Source organism: Globicephala melas, chromosome 15, assembly GCF_963455315.2.
Source record: "Globicephala melas chromosome 15, mGloMel1.2, whole genome shotgun sequence".
Lineage (NCBI taxonomy): Eukaryota > Metazoa > Chordata > Mammalia > Artiodactyla > Delphinidae > Globicephala > Globicephala melas.
In genome coordinates, this window is record NC_083328.1 from 17,377,478 (window position 1) to 17,395,697 (window position 18,220).

General features: G+C 44.0%; 1 protein-coding gene across 1 annotated transcript in view; it reads right to left on the reverse strand.

The window, feature by feature from the left end:
- Window positions 1-16,721, reverse strand: part of IL21R (interleukin 21 receptor) — a 32,419-nt gene extending 15,698 nt beyond the window's left edge. Inside the window, exon 1 of the mRNA XM_030871573.3 lies at window positions 16,197-16,721. The gene's annotated coding sequence lies outside the window, so the exon portion shown is untranslated. The remainder of the gene's footprint in view (window positions 1-16,196) is intronic.
- Window positions 16,722-18,220: the final 1,499 nt, after the last annotated feature.

The window sequence follows — 18,220 nt, forward strand, 5'->3', positions numbered from 1 at the left end:
CCACTTCCCCTCCCTGAGCCTTAGAAGTAAAGATGGTAAAGCCTGCTTCCAGGATTCTTGTGAGGATTCAAAGCCTCCACTTATAGAATCACTGGGCCCCTGGCATAGCCCCTGGCACACAAACACTCAAGAAACAGTGATGGATACAGGCTTTTAAAGCATCAGAATGGACCGACTCCCTGAGTGATCTACCCAAGAGGTCCCCAAATGTCTCATTTTCCAAAAGTTGGCCATATTTGTAGATCATGTGTACTATTATTTATTTAATATATTTTCTATAAACAGACCCTATTAAAAATTTAACTCCAACTTCAACCTAAGCAATAATGCACATAGTTGTGTATTTTTTCCCCATAGCTGTGTATCATTCCCCAGTCAATGATTGCAAAGCATTTGAAACAGTGCCTGGCATATAGCAGATGTTATATAAGTGTTTCTTAAACAAAGCAATCAACTTACCATAAAACAAAATGCAGTGAAATGTAAAAACTAAATACAAGGAAAACAAAAGACAATAATTGAATTTTAGTGAGATACTATTCCCTGCTTAAGACTCTGATGGGGCTTCCCTGGTGGCTCAGTGGTTAAGAATCCGCCTGCCAATGCAGAGGACACTGGTTCGAGCCCTGGTTCGGGAAAATCCCACGTGCTGCGGAGCAACTAAGCCCGTGTGCCACAACTACTGAGCCCGCATGCCACAACTACTGAAGCCCGTGTGCCTAGAGCCTGTGCTCCGCAACAAGAGAAGCCACTGCAATGAGAAGCCCGTGCACCGCAACGAAGAGTAGCCCCCCTCGCCACAACTAGAGAAAGCCCGCACACAGTAACGAAGACCCAATGCAGCCAAAAATAAATAAATAAATTTATTTTTAAAAAAAAGACTGATGAGTTGGAGATCTAGTTTGCCTTTGTTTAAAAAGGGAGATTAAAGAGTATTAGAGAGGTGTTGAAGACATACTAGCATCAAGCTGAGATTCTCACCCCCTCACTCATCAGAGGATAGAAAGAAATTTGAAAAAGGTCTCACTCTCTCACTAGGGGGTCCAGGGATATTTAACACCATCTTAAACAAGCCACTCAATTCTGGGAAACATCAGCCTTGAATGATGACGTCTTCTCTTGTTTCCACAGCACCAAGTAGGAACACCTCCCGGTCCCACTACCCTCCCTGCCCTGAATCCACCCCTTATGGGGCTTCCCACTCAGCTGACTCCTGAGGGCAACAGCAACTTACTCCCCACATGCACCCAGACCAGCAGGTGTGCTTCCTGAGTGAAGGACAGAGGGTGCCTTGCAGCCTCCTACAGAGCAGTGAAGAACACCTGGCTTGGAGTCTGCCAGGTGCCAGCTGTGTGACCTTGGGCAAGTTCCTGACCTCTCTGATTCTCTGTTTTCTTATCTTTGTTGTAGGCACTAAATGCATTATTGCATGTGAAGCATTCCAGCGCAGTCCTGGATGGGATGGAGCCCTAAATTGGTGCTTATCCACCAGGCTCCAGTGCCTAGAAATGATTTCTGAGGTTGTGGTCCTTCAGACTAAAAGTTGGCCAAATTTCAGGAGAGTCTGGGGATGTGGAGAAGATTGGGGGGAGGAAGTCAAACGGAAGCAGGTACTATGGAGAACGCAAAGTGCTTAACTTCACAGTCAACAGAGAAATGCAAATGAAAACCGCAATAACATGCCATTTAAATTTTATCAGATTAGTAAAAACTAAAGGTCTGACAACATCACATGTTGCTGAGGACACAACGTAATGGGAACTCTCATTTACAGCTAGTGGAGATGTAAATTAATACAACTAGTCTGGAAAATAGTTTGGCATGGTCTAATAAACTTGAACAAGTGTTTACCCTAAGACCCAGCAATTCCACTGTGAGGTATACTACCAAGGAAACACTGGCACGTGTGTACAAGAAGCATAGGCAGAAATGTTTATAGTGGCATTGATTTTAATATTGAAAAACTGGAAACAACCTAAATATACATAAGCAAGAGAATGGAAAGATAAACTATGGTGTAATCACTCAATGTGAAAATGAATCATAGCTTCACACAACAAAGCAAATGCCTCTTACAGAAAAGCAACAACAATAACCAAAAAACCCACGAAGCAAATGACTCTTTCTGAAGCAAAAGAAAGATTAGAAAAGAACACAGGCATAATAACACCATCTGTGTCACACTTAACACCATGTAAAGCAGCTCTATATACTGTTTGGGTGAATATACATGTGTTCTGAATATAAAGAGAAATCCAAGGGAATGAAAAACATCAAATCCTGAATAGCGTAGATAAGGAGGGGATGTGATGAAGTGAGGGTCTCCAGGGGTCTCAACAGTTTGGTAAAACTGAGTGAAGCTACCATGGGTGTTGATTATGTTTTTCTTTATACCTTTTTGTATGTCCAAACTATTTCATAACATTTTAAACGTAAGTGAATCTTGGATTTGTAAAATAAAATGTGAAGGGGGACTTTCACTTCCAGCCATGATGGAGCTGGTATCTGAGTAACCCTCTTACTAAGAACAACTACAAGAGGAGAAAAAAAAACCACTAGAAAGCATGAGAAAGCAACCAAGTTAGACAGTACTTGAGAGGCCAGGGTGCCAGAGAGAAGGAAAATGTGTTGAAATTCTGCATGCAATGTCCCCTCAAATAATTTGCCAAGTCACTGCAGATGAGTTACATTCCAGGAAACCTAGCAGAAAGCATCTGGTAACAGGCTAAAACGCTAAGAAGAGATTTTGTCAGTTTCACAATGCTAAGGAAAGAATCAGAGTCTAAGAAAAATGGGCCCTGATAAATACCCAGTTATTCAGGAAAGGCTAGGCCTTGGGAATAAGAAAAATCAGAAATAGTTCAGTCTTCACTGCATCAAGATGATCTGCCTATATGCCATATGTCTGCTAGAAAAAAAAATTAAAACCTATCTGGAAAAACTTAGCTTAATCTAAAGCCTCCATACTTCCCATACACAATGTCCAGCATTGAATTAACTTGATAAGACAAACTAGAAAACAGTACCAAATGACCAAAAGCCAAGAAGATAAAACCAAAGCAAAACCAGAAACAGACCCATAAGTGATTCAGAAAATGGCCTTATGAGACAGGATTTAAAATAACTATGATCAGTATGTTCAAGGATTCCACCAGAAATATGGCATCTATTTAAAAGTAGAAACTCTAGAGCTGAAAAATGCAATAATTGAAATTTATAAGAACTTAATAGATGGATAAAGGAACAGATTAGAAAATCAGAAGATAGGATTGGTGAACTGAAAGATTGGTAGAAAATGAAGATTGAAGCACGCAGAGAAAAAATGTTTAAAAATACAGAAAAGAGCAAAAGAGACACATGAGACCTTGTGAAAAGGTCTAACATAAATGTATTTGGAGTCAAGAAAAAGAGGAGAGAGGATAACTCAGAAGCAATAATAGAGATACTGGTTAAGAATTTTTCAAAACTAACAAGAAACCTTAAGCTACAGATTCTAGTTCTACAACCACCCCTCCCCCGCCACCCCAAAACAAATACAAAGAAAACCACATCTAGGCACATCATAGAAAAACTGTTTTAAAAATTAAAGACAAAGATATACTTAAAATCCAACTTAGAATGTTATATCCAGCAAAAATATCATTAGAAGAAGTAGGGAAGCTCAATACGATAAAGGAATCTACTAAAATCCCACAGTTGATATCATACTTAATGATGAAAAATTGAAAGCTTTCCCTCTAAGATCAGAAACAAGACAAGGATGTCCACTCTCATGACTTTTATTAAACAAGGATGTCCACTCTCATTGTACTGAACGCCTTGGTTCTAGCCAAGGCAATTAGGCAAGAAAAAGAAATAAAAGGCATCTAGAATGGAAAGAAAGAAGTGAAGTATTTCTGTTTGCAGATGATATGATCTTGTATATACAGCATCCTAAAGAATCCACACCAAGAAAATAAAATGGAACAAAGCAAACAACCAAACAAAAACTATTAGGACTAATTAGTGAATTTAGCAGGATTACAGGATACAAGATCAATATACAAAATCAACTGTATTTTAATAAACTAGGAATGAACAATCTGAAAATGAAATTTTAAAAGTGATTTCATTTACAATAACATCAAAAAGAATAAAATAGAAATTTAACTAAAGGAGTGCTAGACTGGTACACTAAAAACTATTGTACAAAACATTGTTGAAAGAATAATGGAAGATCTAAATAAATGGAAGGATATCCCATGTTTATGGATTGGAAGACTTAATATTGCTAAGATAACTCCCCCCAAATGATCTACAGAGTCAAAGTAATCCCTATCAAAATCCCAGCTGGCTCTTTTGCAGAAATTGACAAGCTGATCCTAAAATTCATATGGAGATATAAGTGGCCAGAATAAACAAAATGATCTTGAAAAAGATGAACAAAGTTAGAGGACTCAGACTTCTCAATTTCAAAGCTTACTACAAAGCTACATTAATCTACACAGGGTGGTACTGGCTTATTTATACACATATAGATCAATGGAATAAAACTGAGAGTCCAGAAAAAAGGTCATACATTTACATTCAATCGATGTTTGACAAGGGTGCCAAGACAATTCACTGAGGGAAAAGAATAGTCTTTAAAATAAATGGTGGGGGGGCTTCCCTGGTGGTGCAGCGGTTGGGAGTCCGCCTGCTGATGCAGGGGACAAGGGTTCGTGCCCCGGTCCGGGACGATCTCACATGCCACGGAGCAACTGTGCGCCACAATTACTGAGCCTGCACTCTAGAACCCACGCTCCACAACTGCTGAAGCCTGTGCACCACAACTACTGAGTCCATACGCCGCAACTACTGAGCCTGCATGCTGCAACTACTGAAGCCCGCACGCCTAGAGTCTGTGCTCAAGAGAAGCCACCGCAATGAAAAGCCCGCACACCACAACGAAGAGTAGCCCCCACTCGCCGAAACTAGAGAAAGTCTGCGCACAGCAACGAAGACCCAACACAGCCAAAAATAAAATAAAATAATTTAAAAATTAAAATAAATAAATAAAATAAAATAAATGGTGCTCATACAACTGGGTATCCACATGAAATAGAATGAAACTGGACTCCTATTTCACACCATATACAAAAATCAACTCAAAACGGATCAAAGACCCAGTACGAAGAGGAAGAAGTATTAAACTCTTAAAATAAAATACAGGTGTAAAACTTCAGAACCTTGTATTAGACAGTAGTTTCTTAGACATGAAACCAAAAGCACAAGCAACCAAAGGAAAACAGATATATTGAACTATTTCAAATTTTAAAACTTTTGTGCTTCAAAAGACACTATCAAGAAAGTGAAAAGACAATATAAAGAATGGGAAAAATATTTGCGAACCATATATTTGTTAGTGTTCAGAATACATAAAGAACCCTCAAGATCTAAAAGACAACCCAATTTTAAACTGTGCAAAAGATCTGAATAGACATTTTTCCAATGAGATATACTAGTGACCAATAAACACATGAAAAGATGCTTATCATCATTAGTCATTAGGGAAATGCAAATAAGGACCATGGAGTGACACCACCTCACACCCACTATTTTTAAAAATGGAAAATAAAAAATGTGGGTGAGGGTATAAGGGTGGAACCCTTATACATTGCTGACGGGAATGTAAAATGGTGCAGCCACTATGCAAAACAGTTTTACAGTTTCTCAAAAAGTTAATATAGTATGACCAAGCAATTTGACTCCTAGGTATATAGCGAAAAGAATTGAAAACATATGTTCACAAAAAGACCCTTCTACACAAATGTTCATAGCAGCATTACCTATAATAACTCTAAACTGGAAGCAGCTCAAAGGTTCATTAGCTGATGAATAGACAAACAAAATGTAGACTATGCATACAATGGAATATTATTCCACCATAAAAATGAATCAATTACTGATACATGCTGCAACATGGATGAACCTTGAAAATTTATCCAAAGTAAAGAAGCCAGACACAGAAAGGCACATATTGTGTGATTCTGTGTATATGAAGTGTCCAGAACAGGCAAATCCATAGACAGTTAGTAGATTAGTGGTTGTCAAGGGCTAGAGCTTTGGAGGGAGGGGGAATAGGGAGTGACTGCTAATGGGTATAGGATATTTTTGGAGCAATAAAAGTGTTCTGTAGTTAGATAGTAGTGATGATTGCACAAATTTATAAGTATACTAAAAACTACTTAATTGTATACCTCAAAAGAGTGAATTTTATGGTATGTGAATTGGATCTTAATTACGATTTTTTTTTAAATGAAGGCAAAATAAACCTTTATTTTTTATACCAAAAAAAAAAAAAAAGCTGAGAGGATTTGTCACCTGTAGACCTGCATCAAAAGACATATTAAAGTGAATTTTGGGGGCAAAAGGAAAATAATCTCAGATGGGAAGCAATTTACTGCAGGAAGGAATGAAGAGCAATAGAATATTATAAATATAAATAATATTGATTGCTGAAAATAATAATGATCATATCTTATGAAGTTTAAACAATATGCAGAATTAAAATACATTACCATGATACCCCAAAGATAAGAAGGGGTGAATAAAGTTAAAGGTCACTGTATTGTCTGGGAAGTGATAAAAATACTAATATAAAGGTAGACTCCAAAAGAAAAAATCAATTACGCATGCTGTAATCGCTAAGAAAAACACTAAAAGAGTTACAAAAGAAAATATAACAAACTAATAGACAGGAAACAGAGATTAATAATTTTTAAAACTTTATTCATCTAAGAAATGGAACAAAGAAGGAAAAGGAACAAAGAATAGATAGGACAAAAGGAAAACAAATAGTAAGAAGTTACACTTAATCCCAAACACCTCAGTATTTTTATTAAATGTATGAACTAATCACTGAAATTAAAGAGGTAACCTTGAAACCAACACTTTGCATTAAAATAAAGTGAAATTATAGTTTAATCTCATAAATATACTTACAAAAATTGTAAACAAAATATTAACAAATCAAATCTGATGATATATACAGAAGTAAATTATATAGCCTTATCACATGAGGTTTATTCCAAGAATACAAGGGTAGTTTGACATTTGAAAGTCAGTGATCTATTTCACCACATAAACAGAATAAAGAAGAAATTTTATATGATAATTTAATAATTTTAATATGACATTTAATAATTTGCAACACTCATTCATGATTTTTAAAACACTCTCAGGAAACCAGGAATAGAAGGAGCGCTCTTAATTTGATAGGGAGCACACACGCATGCGCACACGTGCACACACACTATATATACAACTAACATCCCTAATGGTCAAATATTGAACACTTTATCCCCTAGGGCAGGACAAAGGTAAGAATGTCTTGTACTGGAGGTCCTAGTCAATGCAATAAGGCAAGAAAAATAAATAAATTTATAAATATTAGAAAACTATAAGGATTGGAATGATATTATCTTTAAAAGTCCAGATACTTAACAGATAAACTGTTAGATAATAACTGTTAAACAAGGGCACTGAATTTGAGACTAATATAAAAAATATATTTCTAAAGATCAACAAAGTTGACAAACCTTTAGCTAGACTAAGAAAGAGAAGATTCAAATAACTAAAATCAGAAAAGAAAGATGAGACATTACAACTGATGCCACAGAAGTAAAATTGATTATAAGATACAACTATGAATAATCATACAGCAACAAATTTGATAATGTAGAAGAAATGGATAAATTCCTAAAAACCTGCCAAGACTGAATTATGAAGAAATAAGTAGGCTCTAAGTAGACTGCAAAAGCAACAAAAGCAAAGATAGGGAAGTGGGACTACATCATAGTAAAAAGCTTCTGCATTGCAAAGAAAACCATCAACAACATGAAAAGGCAACCTACTGAGTGGGAGAAAATATTTGAAAATTATATATCAGATAAGGGACTAATATGCCAAATATATAAAGAGCTCATACAATCTGATTTTAAAATGAGCAGAAGATCTGAATAGACATTTTTCCAAGGAGAACATGCAGATGGACAATAAGTACATGAAAAAAACGCTCAACATCATTAATCATCAGGGAAATGCAAATCAAAATCACAATGAGATTTCACCTGACACTTGTTAGAATGGCTATTATCAAAAAGACAAGAAATAACTAGTATTGGTAAGGATATGAAGAAAAGGGACCACTTGTGCACTGTTGGTGGAAATGTATTTGGTGCAGCCACTATGGAAAACAGTATGGAGGTCCCCCAAAAGATTAAAAATAGAACTACCACATGATCCAGAAATTCCATTTCTGGGTATATACCCAAAGGAAATGAAATCAGTATCTCAAAAATATATCTGCACCTCTATGTTCATTACAGTATTATTTACAATAATCAAGATATGGAAACAACCTAAGTGTCCTTCAATAGATGAATGGATGAAGATGATGTGGAATATACACACAATGGAATATTATTCAGCCATGAAAAATAATGAAACCTTGCCATTTACAACAACATGGATGAACTTCGAGGGTATTATGCTAAGGGAAATAAGCCAGACAGAGAAAGATAAACACTGTATGATCTCTCTTATATGTAGAATCCAAAAATAATAATAATAAATAAGTTCATAGATACAGAGAACAGGTTGATGGTTGCCAGAAGAAAGGAGTGGGAGGTGGGAGGAGTAGGTGAAGGGGGTCAAAAGGTAAAAAGAAAAAAAAATGTGGTGCATTACTGAGCAAAAACAACAACAACAAAAAAGCAGGAAAAAAAATTTTTTTAATGTATGTACTTGCAATGAGAGTCTTGTTCAGTGTAGTTAAATTTCATGAACAGACTATTACTCCATAAATCATAATGTTACACCAACACTGAGTATTGCATTTATTCTAGCTTTGCCTATGTCTTTTCATTCAAAGAGTATGTCAAAAGTACACAAAAACATGTTTTCAGCAATTTTATAAAGACTGAGTAATGCTGCAGAAACTAAAATATATTGCAACTTGAATACAATGCATTTTCTCTAAAAGCAATGACACAGCTTATTAAAATACTCACTTTGAACTTTATATCACCATCACTGAAACTAGGGAGAATTTTAAATCATAAAATAAACTATCAATTATAGAGAGGATATTAATTTTACATAGCAATGTATGATTCTGACAAATTTACCTTCACAAAGTAGAATGTAAATTAAGTAACTTTGTAGAAATCAACTGATACGTGATTCAGTATCAACATTCATATGTTGATACTGAATACTAATACTAATTTTGACCTCTATTTTAAGAAGAACCAACTTTGTTTCATTTTAAGAAGTCATAAGCCACACTGCAAAATTTATGTACTATTTTCCTTATTTAAAAAAAATTTTTTTAAGTATGGAGAAGTAGAATATGTGGGAAACAAATCATACCTCTTGTGTCCTGGTATCTTCCCAGATAGCTTATCAAAAGGGAAATAAATACTTGCACAATTACCTTGTGCATAAGTCTAAAATCTACAAAAATATGCATCAGGCAATAATAGATTAATATACTGAGGTGTCAGATAAATTGCCAAATGTTGATGAAGATAGCTTGATTGATGGAGTAAACTACCTTCATTAAATTGGGGTATGTTTTATTGTTCTCAAAAAAGGAGACAATAATAGGTCACACTGTAATTCCATTTTCCTCTCCAGTGGAAGTACCTTTTGAATTTAGAAATTTTTTCACTTATAAAAGGCACAAACAGGGCTTCCCTGGTGGCTCAGTGGTTGAGAGTCCACCTGCCGATGCAGGGGACACGGGTTCGTGCCCTGGTCCGCGAGGATTCCACATGCCGCAGAGCGGCTGGGCCTGTGAGCCACGGCCGCTGAGCCTGCGCGTCCGGAGCCCGTGCTCCGCAGCGGGAGAGGCCACAACAGTGAGAGGCCCGCGTACCGCAAAAAAAAAAAAAAAGACACAAACAAAAAGACAAATTGAAAAACAAGAATGGAAAAGAAACTGAAATGGGAGATTATATCTATATCTGTTATAGTTTCCTTCATATAATTATATATTTCATATAATTGTATATAAATATATAGTATGTTAAACTATGTATATAATTATATACAACATATATAGAGAGAACTCCTACAAAACAATTATAAATAAATAACCCAGAACTCAATTTGTTTTTAAATGGACAAAAAGCTTAAGCAGACACTTCCTAAAAGAGGACATCCAAACAGCCAACAAGCATGTTAAAAAGGCTTAAAATCATTACTTATCAAAGAAATGCAAATTTATATCCCAATATGATAGCACTACACATCAGCCCAGAATGACTAAAATGAAAAAAAAATTTCCAAGGGCTAAAAAGGATATGAACTAATCAAAACTCTCAATCTCTACTCAAGTTTCTCTGAGGAGTGCAAATTGGTACAACCACTTTGGAAAACTTCTGCTGAACAGGAGACCCAACAATTCCATTTCTAGATCATGCACCAAAGAGCAAAACGTACATGTACATAAGCAGACGTGTACTGGAATGCTCACAGCAGCATTATTTACCTCCCCAAACTGGAAAGAACCCAACTTCTTGGTTCCCCTGTATCTTCTTTCGCTCACTGATGATTCAGGAATGGGACTCATTCAGATCCTTAAGCCGGTCATCGTTTCCAATGTGACCCAGGTGGGGACTGGGGTTTGAGAGTGAACGGTGAGGGGTGTGGTAAAATTAAGATGGCCTGTTTTCCATAGGGACCAAGAAGACATGAGGTTGTTGAAGAGGGACTCCCCAGCGGTGCCAGAAACAAGACCCAACAGGTCACCAGAAGGGGAAGTGTCAAGACTGAGGGACTTCCCGAGAGGGAACACAGAAGAAAGGGCTCCTAGTTTGTCCCTGGTCTCCAAGGACTTCTGCTCACCTGCCCTCCTCCTGCCCTCCTCCCTGACCTCCCTGCCTCCAGCTGTGGCCTCTCCAGCCCAGTCCTCATTCCAGCTATGTCTCTCCATGGCTCCCCACTGCCCTTCAGAGAAAGCCCCAAATTCCTCAGCCCAGCATTCAAAACATGTCAGGATCTGCCCCCCAACATTCCCTTTGCCCCTAGTCTTCATCCCGGACTCCAGGTTCTCCAGATCCCCGCCATCTGGACATCTTCACAACATCCCCATTCATCTGGTTCTCACACCTTCGCACGTGCTGTTTCAGCCACCGGAACTGTCTGCTTCCCCTGGCTGTCTACCAGCTTCCTACTCAGGCTTCAAAAGCCAGTTCAAATGTCATCTCCTTTGTAACTCTTTGGCCTCTCCAAGGCATGAGTCACTCCTTCCTCTGGGGTCCGTCCTTCCACCAGAGCACACTGCTCATGGTGTTTTTGGCAACATTCTGAGCAATTTCTAGGCGGGAACCACGTGTTGCTTGGTTACTGCTGAATGGCAGTGGCTAACCAGTGCCTGACAAGACAGTAGGTGCTCAAAGCATTTGTTACATGAGTGACTAAACACAAGAAGATGCTTTCCATCATAATGGATTTTGAAGCTTACCCTCAATGTTGAAACCCAAGTAGACTGTACACTCCAAAGATAAATCTTATTCTTTTTGACTCTTCTTTCTTGAATTCAGCGCACTGAGGATCTGTATGCACTTGATAAGCATAAAAGCTCCAGAGCTCCAACATTCTCCCCCCACCTCAGGGCCTGTGCACATGCCACTCCTTCTACCTAGAACACTTTCCCCCTCTGCTTCTTTACTTTCTTATCCTCAGGTTTCAGCTACAGTGTTGCCTCCTTAAAGAGGCAACCCTCTCTGTCTAAAATGCGTCTCCCCTGCAGTTCTGGGTGCCACACACCCCTCTTTGTCTGTCTCCTTCTTGGCAACTGTAACATTAGGATTCGTTTAGCAAATGTTCCTGGTTTTGTGTTTATGACCTGTCTCTATCCTGAAGCACAGGCTCCCAGAGGTTGGGAAATTTACCTATTTTGTTCACGCGGCATCCCTAGCGCGGAGAACAGGGCATGGAACATAACAGATACTTAACAAGGAGCTGACGAATGGTGAATGAGTGACAGAGGCTACAAATTGCTGTGTCCAGTCCTACAAGGAGCAAGCCCCAAGGCAGCCCCAAAGAGGTCTTGGTTTCTCCATCCACTTTGTCACTGTCCTCAGGAACTTCCCCCCACCCGGGGCAACACCCTCAGTTCCCAGGGTCTGAGTGACCATGACCGTTGTCATCAGATTAGCAGCAAGAAATTGTCATAGAGGGACGTTGGGTTGCCCAGGGTCACACAGCGAGTTCTTAAAGCGGAGTTCTCAGGCTGGGGAAGAACCAGCCTTGTGGCCCTGGATCCAGAAGGAGGCTCTGCCTCTAACTCATAATGGGACCTTGGGCTCTTCTTTTCTCTGGGCCTCAGTTTCCTCATTTGTAGAATGGGGGCAGTGGCCCTGGTCTGGCTGAGGGAGCGTAAGGCGGGTGCAGGGCACACTGTAGGTGTGCGAGTATTGCAAGTTGCCTTTTACATAGTTTGGGGAGGGGGGCGGTGACAAAGGGTGGGTTGGGGGTGTCTGAGGACAGGTGTGCCAAGACCCTGGGATGACAGCTTAGTCAGTAGGAGCTGAACGTGAGGGGAAAGGCCTGCCCAGCCTGTCCCACCTCTGAGCCTGTGGAACCTTTTAGTCCGTCTCTCTCTCCCAGCCGGGCCATGAATCCCTGTCCACGCAGCCTCTCCAAGCCTGACTGGCCTTTCCCTGCAGGAACTTCTCCAGCCTGTGCAACCTCCCCCAGCTGAGGCGCATGCCCCACTCCCAGCAAACTCTTCCTTCCTGTGCCATCTCTATTTGCCCTTCACTGTGCTGGGCAACCCCAGCCAGACTGTGCAGCCTCCCTGGGCTCCGGTAGCCACACCTCACCCCAGCCCCATTTCCCCGACCCCCTGACCAGGAGGGGCTAGCTGTAAGGCAGAGAAAAGAGGATGCTTCAACCAGGGCTGCTTGAGGTCATGAGGGGGGGATGGGGGGCTGGGGTGGGGTGGGGGGCAGGGCTGGCGACCTGCCCTTTATCCCATCCTGGCCCAGCATGCCCCCATCAGCCTGCCCTGGCCCTGGCCCAAGTAGACTGGGGGTTACTGGTTCAGACTGGAGAAAGCCTGCAGGCCCCCGTCCCAGGCTACATCATCAAGCCCTCTTGGCACGTGAGGAAATAGAGGCCCAGAGAGGCCCAGAGCCTTGCCCAGGGTCACAGAGCGAGGAGCGGCCAGGGCCCGAGCAGGGAGCCAGGCTGGTGCACTTGCCCCACCTCACTCAGGACGATATGAGTGGCCAGATCCTTCCTGGGGGCTGTGAGGACCCGCAGGCCAGGGCCCTTTTGCAGGTGGCCTGGCCATCGGGGGCCCTCAGAGGGACCTCTGCTCACACCCCGGGGAATATTGTCAGGTTGTTTCAGAAGTTCCAAGTTTACTCAGAGCTCTCATTTGAGCTGTCGTAAAAAGTCCCTATGGCCGGGCGCCAGAGCGAGAAGTGGGGGCGGTGCCACCTGTGAGCCATGAAGCGGGGGCTCCTCTTAGCCCCCCTTCCCCTGCCCCTGGGGGCTAGGGTGCCGCAGAAGGCACGGAAGGGGAGAAGCGGGGGAGGAAGGGGCTGTGATGGGGGGAAGACCCCCCCCCGCGAGAAAGTGTTCGCTTGTCTTCACAGCTTTCTTTCCTCTGCTTGTACATGACTCCCTGGGTGACCCTAGGAATCCCCAGCCCTCTCAGAGCCTCAGCTTCCCCATCTGAGAAAGGGGGGAGTAGAATCATCACAGAATGATCGCTTATTGAGGGCTGAGTATATGCCAGAAGCTACACCAAGTGTCCTGGGTAATAACAAGACGATTATCACCAATGACATTTAAAGTAAAACACAGTAGCTGCTGTTTCTCGTGAGCCGCTGCTAAGCTCTTTCCCCTCAAAATGGCACTGGCTCTGTCTGTGTACCACCGAGTCCCCAGGACCTAGGACAGTGCTCAATAAATACACATCGAATAAAACCTCACAGCAAACCGAGATAGGCATTCTTATTTCCATATAACAGATAAGGAAACCAAAGGTTCAGAGAGGTCAAGTGACTCACTCCAGGTCACACAGGTACTACGTGATGGAGATGGTACTCGAACCTAGGTCTGACTGTTTTCAAAGCCCCAAATCACAATCGGTAGTGTGGTGATGAGCCAGATCCAGGGCTCCCCAGCTGACTGTGGAGACCTCCCAGCTGTGTGGAGAAGTTGAGCCATCATTCTGGCCTGCCAGGATTCTCAAGGCACTGGCTCCCCTCGCTGGGAGGAAGGATGCCCTTTCTTCCTTCCTTCCTTTCATTCATTTATTTATCAGGCCCCAGGGTGGTCCTGATGCTGTGGAGAAGCTGGTCCCTCCCAAAGTTTCTGGTGGCCTGCTTTACTTGTTCTATCTTCTCTTAAACTGGGCCCCTCCTCCAGCAAGCCCCCTTCCTCTGCCTATAAGCCCCTTTGGGCTCCAGTCCCCACCTCCAACCCCTTTCCCTTCCTTGATGGGCAGGCGGGAGCCTGCAGCATCTGGGGCACATCCTTTGTCTTGTTCACCTGCCTCTCCTGGCCCAGGGTCTTGGCCACGTCCTAACATAAGGGCTCTTAGTTTCCTCCACCGCGGGGATGTGAGTATCCAGACTCCCTGCCAGGTGTGGGGCAGACAAGACTAGGGCTTCTGCTGAACCCACCATGGGGAACAGGTCATCGGGGCTCCCGCTCTGGGGTCTGCCCAGCCCCCTTGATCCAATGCCCCTCTCAGAAGGTGCCCCAGGACTATGACTCTTGCTTTTTTGTTATCCTGTCCAGCAGGTTGCCACCCTGGGGTTCCAAACCCAGCTCTGCATCTTATGGTCACAGCTGACCTGAGGCAAGCTTCTCCTCACTGAGGGGCAGTCTCCTCATCTGTGAAATGGGCTGAATGAGGCCACCAGCCTCACCTGGTGTTGTGAAGATGATGGGAGAGCTTCACACGCCTGTTGCATGCTGAGCGCTGGCCCCGGGAGGACCAGAACCCAGGCGGCTCAGGGAGGTGGGACCGACTGCACGTTCCCGAGTGTGTCCCTGCACCTTCCATGGCTCTTGGAAACTGGTCTTTCTCCTCCACAGGCTCCAGCCTCCTCATGATGCAGACTCCCTTCCTGGGCAGGACCCCAGCCAGCAGCTTTGATATTTTCATTCCCTCGAATCCTCACAACCAGCCCTACAAGGACGGAGCTGCCATTCTCCCCATTTCACATATGAGAGAACCGAGGCTCCACGAGGCTAGAAGAAGCAGAGAAACTTGCCCAAGTTCACCCAGCCAGGAAGCCGCATGGCTGGATTTTGAACCCGCCAGGTTTTCCCCACTCTACCATGTGCTTCTAAAACCCCCGCACTTTCCCCCAGGGGAAAGCAGATGTCCTCCCAGGAGCAGCCCCTGACTTTTTAATGCCCCACCTGCCCTGGGTCCTCTGCATCCTAAGTTCCCCTCCAGGCATTTACTCACCTGCTCCTCTGCCAGGAGGGTGTCTGCCTGTTTCTTCCTTCCCCCTTTTTTCCCCAAGTCAAAATTCAACCCATCCTTCAAGGCTCAGCCTCCCTGAGTCTCCTCATTCCCCTCTCCTCCGCACACACAGAACGGATTTGCCTCTCAGAATCAGCACATCGGCTGTGTTTTCAGGGAAAAGATGAGGAGATAGCATGTGGAGGGCAGGACCAGCCTCCAAGTCACCTGCCGACCCTGCTACGTACTGGTTGAGTCACCTTGGGAAAATCACTCTACCTCTCAGAACCTGTATTTATCTGTGAAATGGGCACACCAACGCATCTTAAAGGATTTAGATAAAATAAAGGAGATAAAACACAGAACCTGGTACAAAGTCGATGCCTCCCCACTTCCCCAAACAGACCCCGTCACACTCATGCCCACCCCTGCCCGGCTCAGCTGCCCAGAACCATGGTGACTGTCACATCATGTTCAGTCTGGAACCAGCTTTCCCTCCCCAGCCCCTGCCTTTTGGAGGCTGGTTTCCACAACCTCAGGGGGTCATCTCAGCCATGCCTATGCCTCTGCCTCTATGTCCCTGGGGCCTCTTGAAGACCCATAGAGAGGCACGCCAGGCAGGTGAACTGTCCCCAGGTGTGATGAGGCCACAGGACCCCTGCACATCTTCCTGGGCAGAGAAGGTACCTCCCCGCCAACGCCCCCTCCAGAGTGGTAGCTAGAGGTGAGTTACCTGCTGTCCTACTTCTTTCTCAGAAATCCATTCTCTCTGTGCTTCGGGCAATCCGGTGGGCTCCCAGGGGACGGCAGCTGGGCTTGGCGTGAGGGATGGGGGTCTGGGAGAACAGGCAGGGGACTGGGGTGGGAAGCTGAAACCTGCCCCAAGTCACCGACCAGACAGCACAAGACTTGTCACCCAGACGGACGGCAGCTGGGCTCCGGGTAGGCGGGCCACGCAGAAGCAAAGGCAACCATCAGTCACGTCCCAAGGAGGTCACACACGGACAGAAGACAGAGGTTGCTGGGCAGGGACCGGTCAGCTGCATGGGGGATGGACTGACAGCAGCCAAGGGCTGGCCCGCCAGTCAGACAGGAGAAGCCAAGCAAAGAGGTAGCTGGCCACCCAGGCAGACAGACAGACAGCCGTGTGGCTGTCAGTCACGCGCAGGGAGAAGCAGGCAGACAGTCGGACCCCGAGCCCTTCGGTCGCTCAGCAGAGAGACGCCAGTGGGTCCGCCAGAGGCGGTGCCTGCCAACCCAGCCCCACCGCGTGCTCAGGGTGGGGAGGAAGGGGAGGATGTGGTGAGCCGCTCCCCAGGCCCCGCCCACAGAGCAGCCGGCTCCTCCCCCAGGGAGCGAGAAAGAGGTGGGAGGGGGCCCGGCCCCAGGGCAAGGCCCACTGCTCACCAAAGGTCGCCCGCTAGGAAGACATTTGGGGCCACCGGCGTGACGTTTGCCTCCTGCGGACGGGTGACAAGACCCCCACAGGCCTCACAGTCTTGACCTTTAAGGCGGGCAGGGGGGCGGTGAGCCGCCGCTTCTCCCAGCTGTGGAAACTGAAGCTCCGAGGGGGGAGGAGGTGGCACAGCGAGACCCGCGAGGTCCCCAGGGGTCTCAGCTCAGAGAGAAGCATGAGAACCCAGAGACCTGCCCAAGGTCCCATGGAGAGGCAATGGCCCCTCTTCTGGAGTTTGCACGCTGGCCGGCTTCACGCCTCTCGCTGCCTGCCTGGCCCAGCAGAGGTCTGAGTTCCGGACCCCCTCCCAGACTCCCTGAGCCTTTTTCCTTTGAATCCGGCTTCCTGCTGCAATGCTGCAGGGAGCAGGATGCTGTCTCCGTGCCTTTGAGAAGACAATCCCTTGGGCATGTCACATCACCCCTCTGAATGCCTCGCTTTGCCCGTCTGTCAAATGGGGAGACCTAGCCGTTTTACACATGGGAACTCAGGAAGAAAATAGAGAAAAGAAATTCTCAAGAGAATTCTTGTCTTGCTGACAAGCCAAGGGCCCGTGAGAAGGTCAGATGTCTCTTGCAAACATTTATGAAACCTGGGGACAAAATTCAGCAAGTTCACACCCAGCAGCCTCAAAGAGCTGGTGCTACCACAACTACTACTATTAGTATCTTGCATTTTTTAGGCACTAGGTGATCTCATTTATTCTACAAACCCTGTGAGGCAAATAAGATTATGACTATTTATGTTACAGTGGGAGAAACCAAGGCTTAGAGGGGTGACATGTCACACTAGCCAAGAAGTGTCAGAGCTGGGATTTGAACCTGGGTCGATCAGATTCCTAAGGCTGTGGAAATGGGCCCAAACACTTCATCCTTGAAATGTTACCAGGGTGGATGGGGGCTGTTTTGTGCTGTTTTAATGACACAGGTTGGCTCAAACACACATGCCATCTCTCCCCAGCTGACTCATTTTTGGGAAATAATTTGCAGCTAAGCCACATGACCGCTCCAGAGAAAAAGAGAAAGCATCTTGTTATTTATTCTTTTTTTTTTTTTCCTTTTTCTAGTTGTTTCTGAGGAACTTGGTACAAATTCCCCTGTGGCCGGTTCAAAAGATGTTTGCCCTAAAGAGATTCTCTTCCTCACAACCAAAATAACTTGTATTCTCTGGAGCACGTTTCTTGAGAGGAAGCCAGCTTTTCTTTGTCTCTTGATCTTCAGGGTGAGTTTCTGATACCATGGATGAAAGATCAAGAGAAGGAGTAGTTAAAAAAAAAAAAAAAAAGGAGCTAATATTTGCTG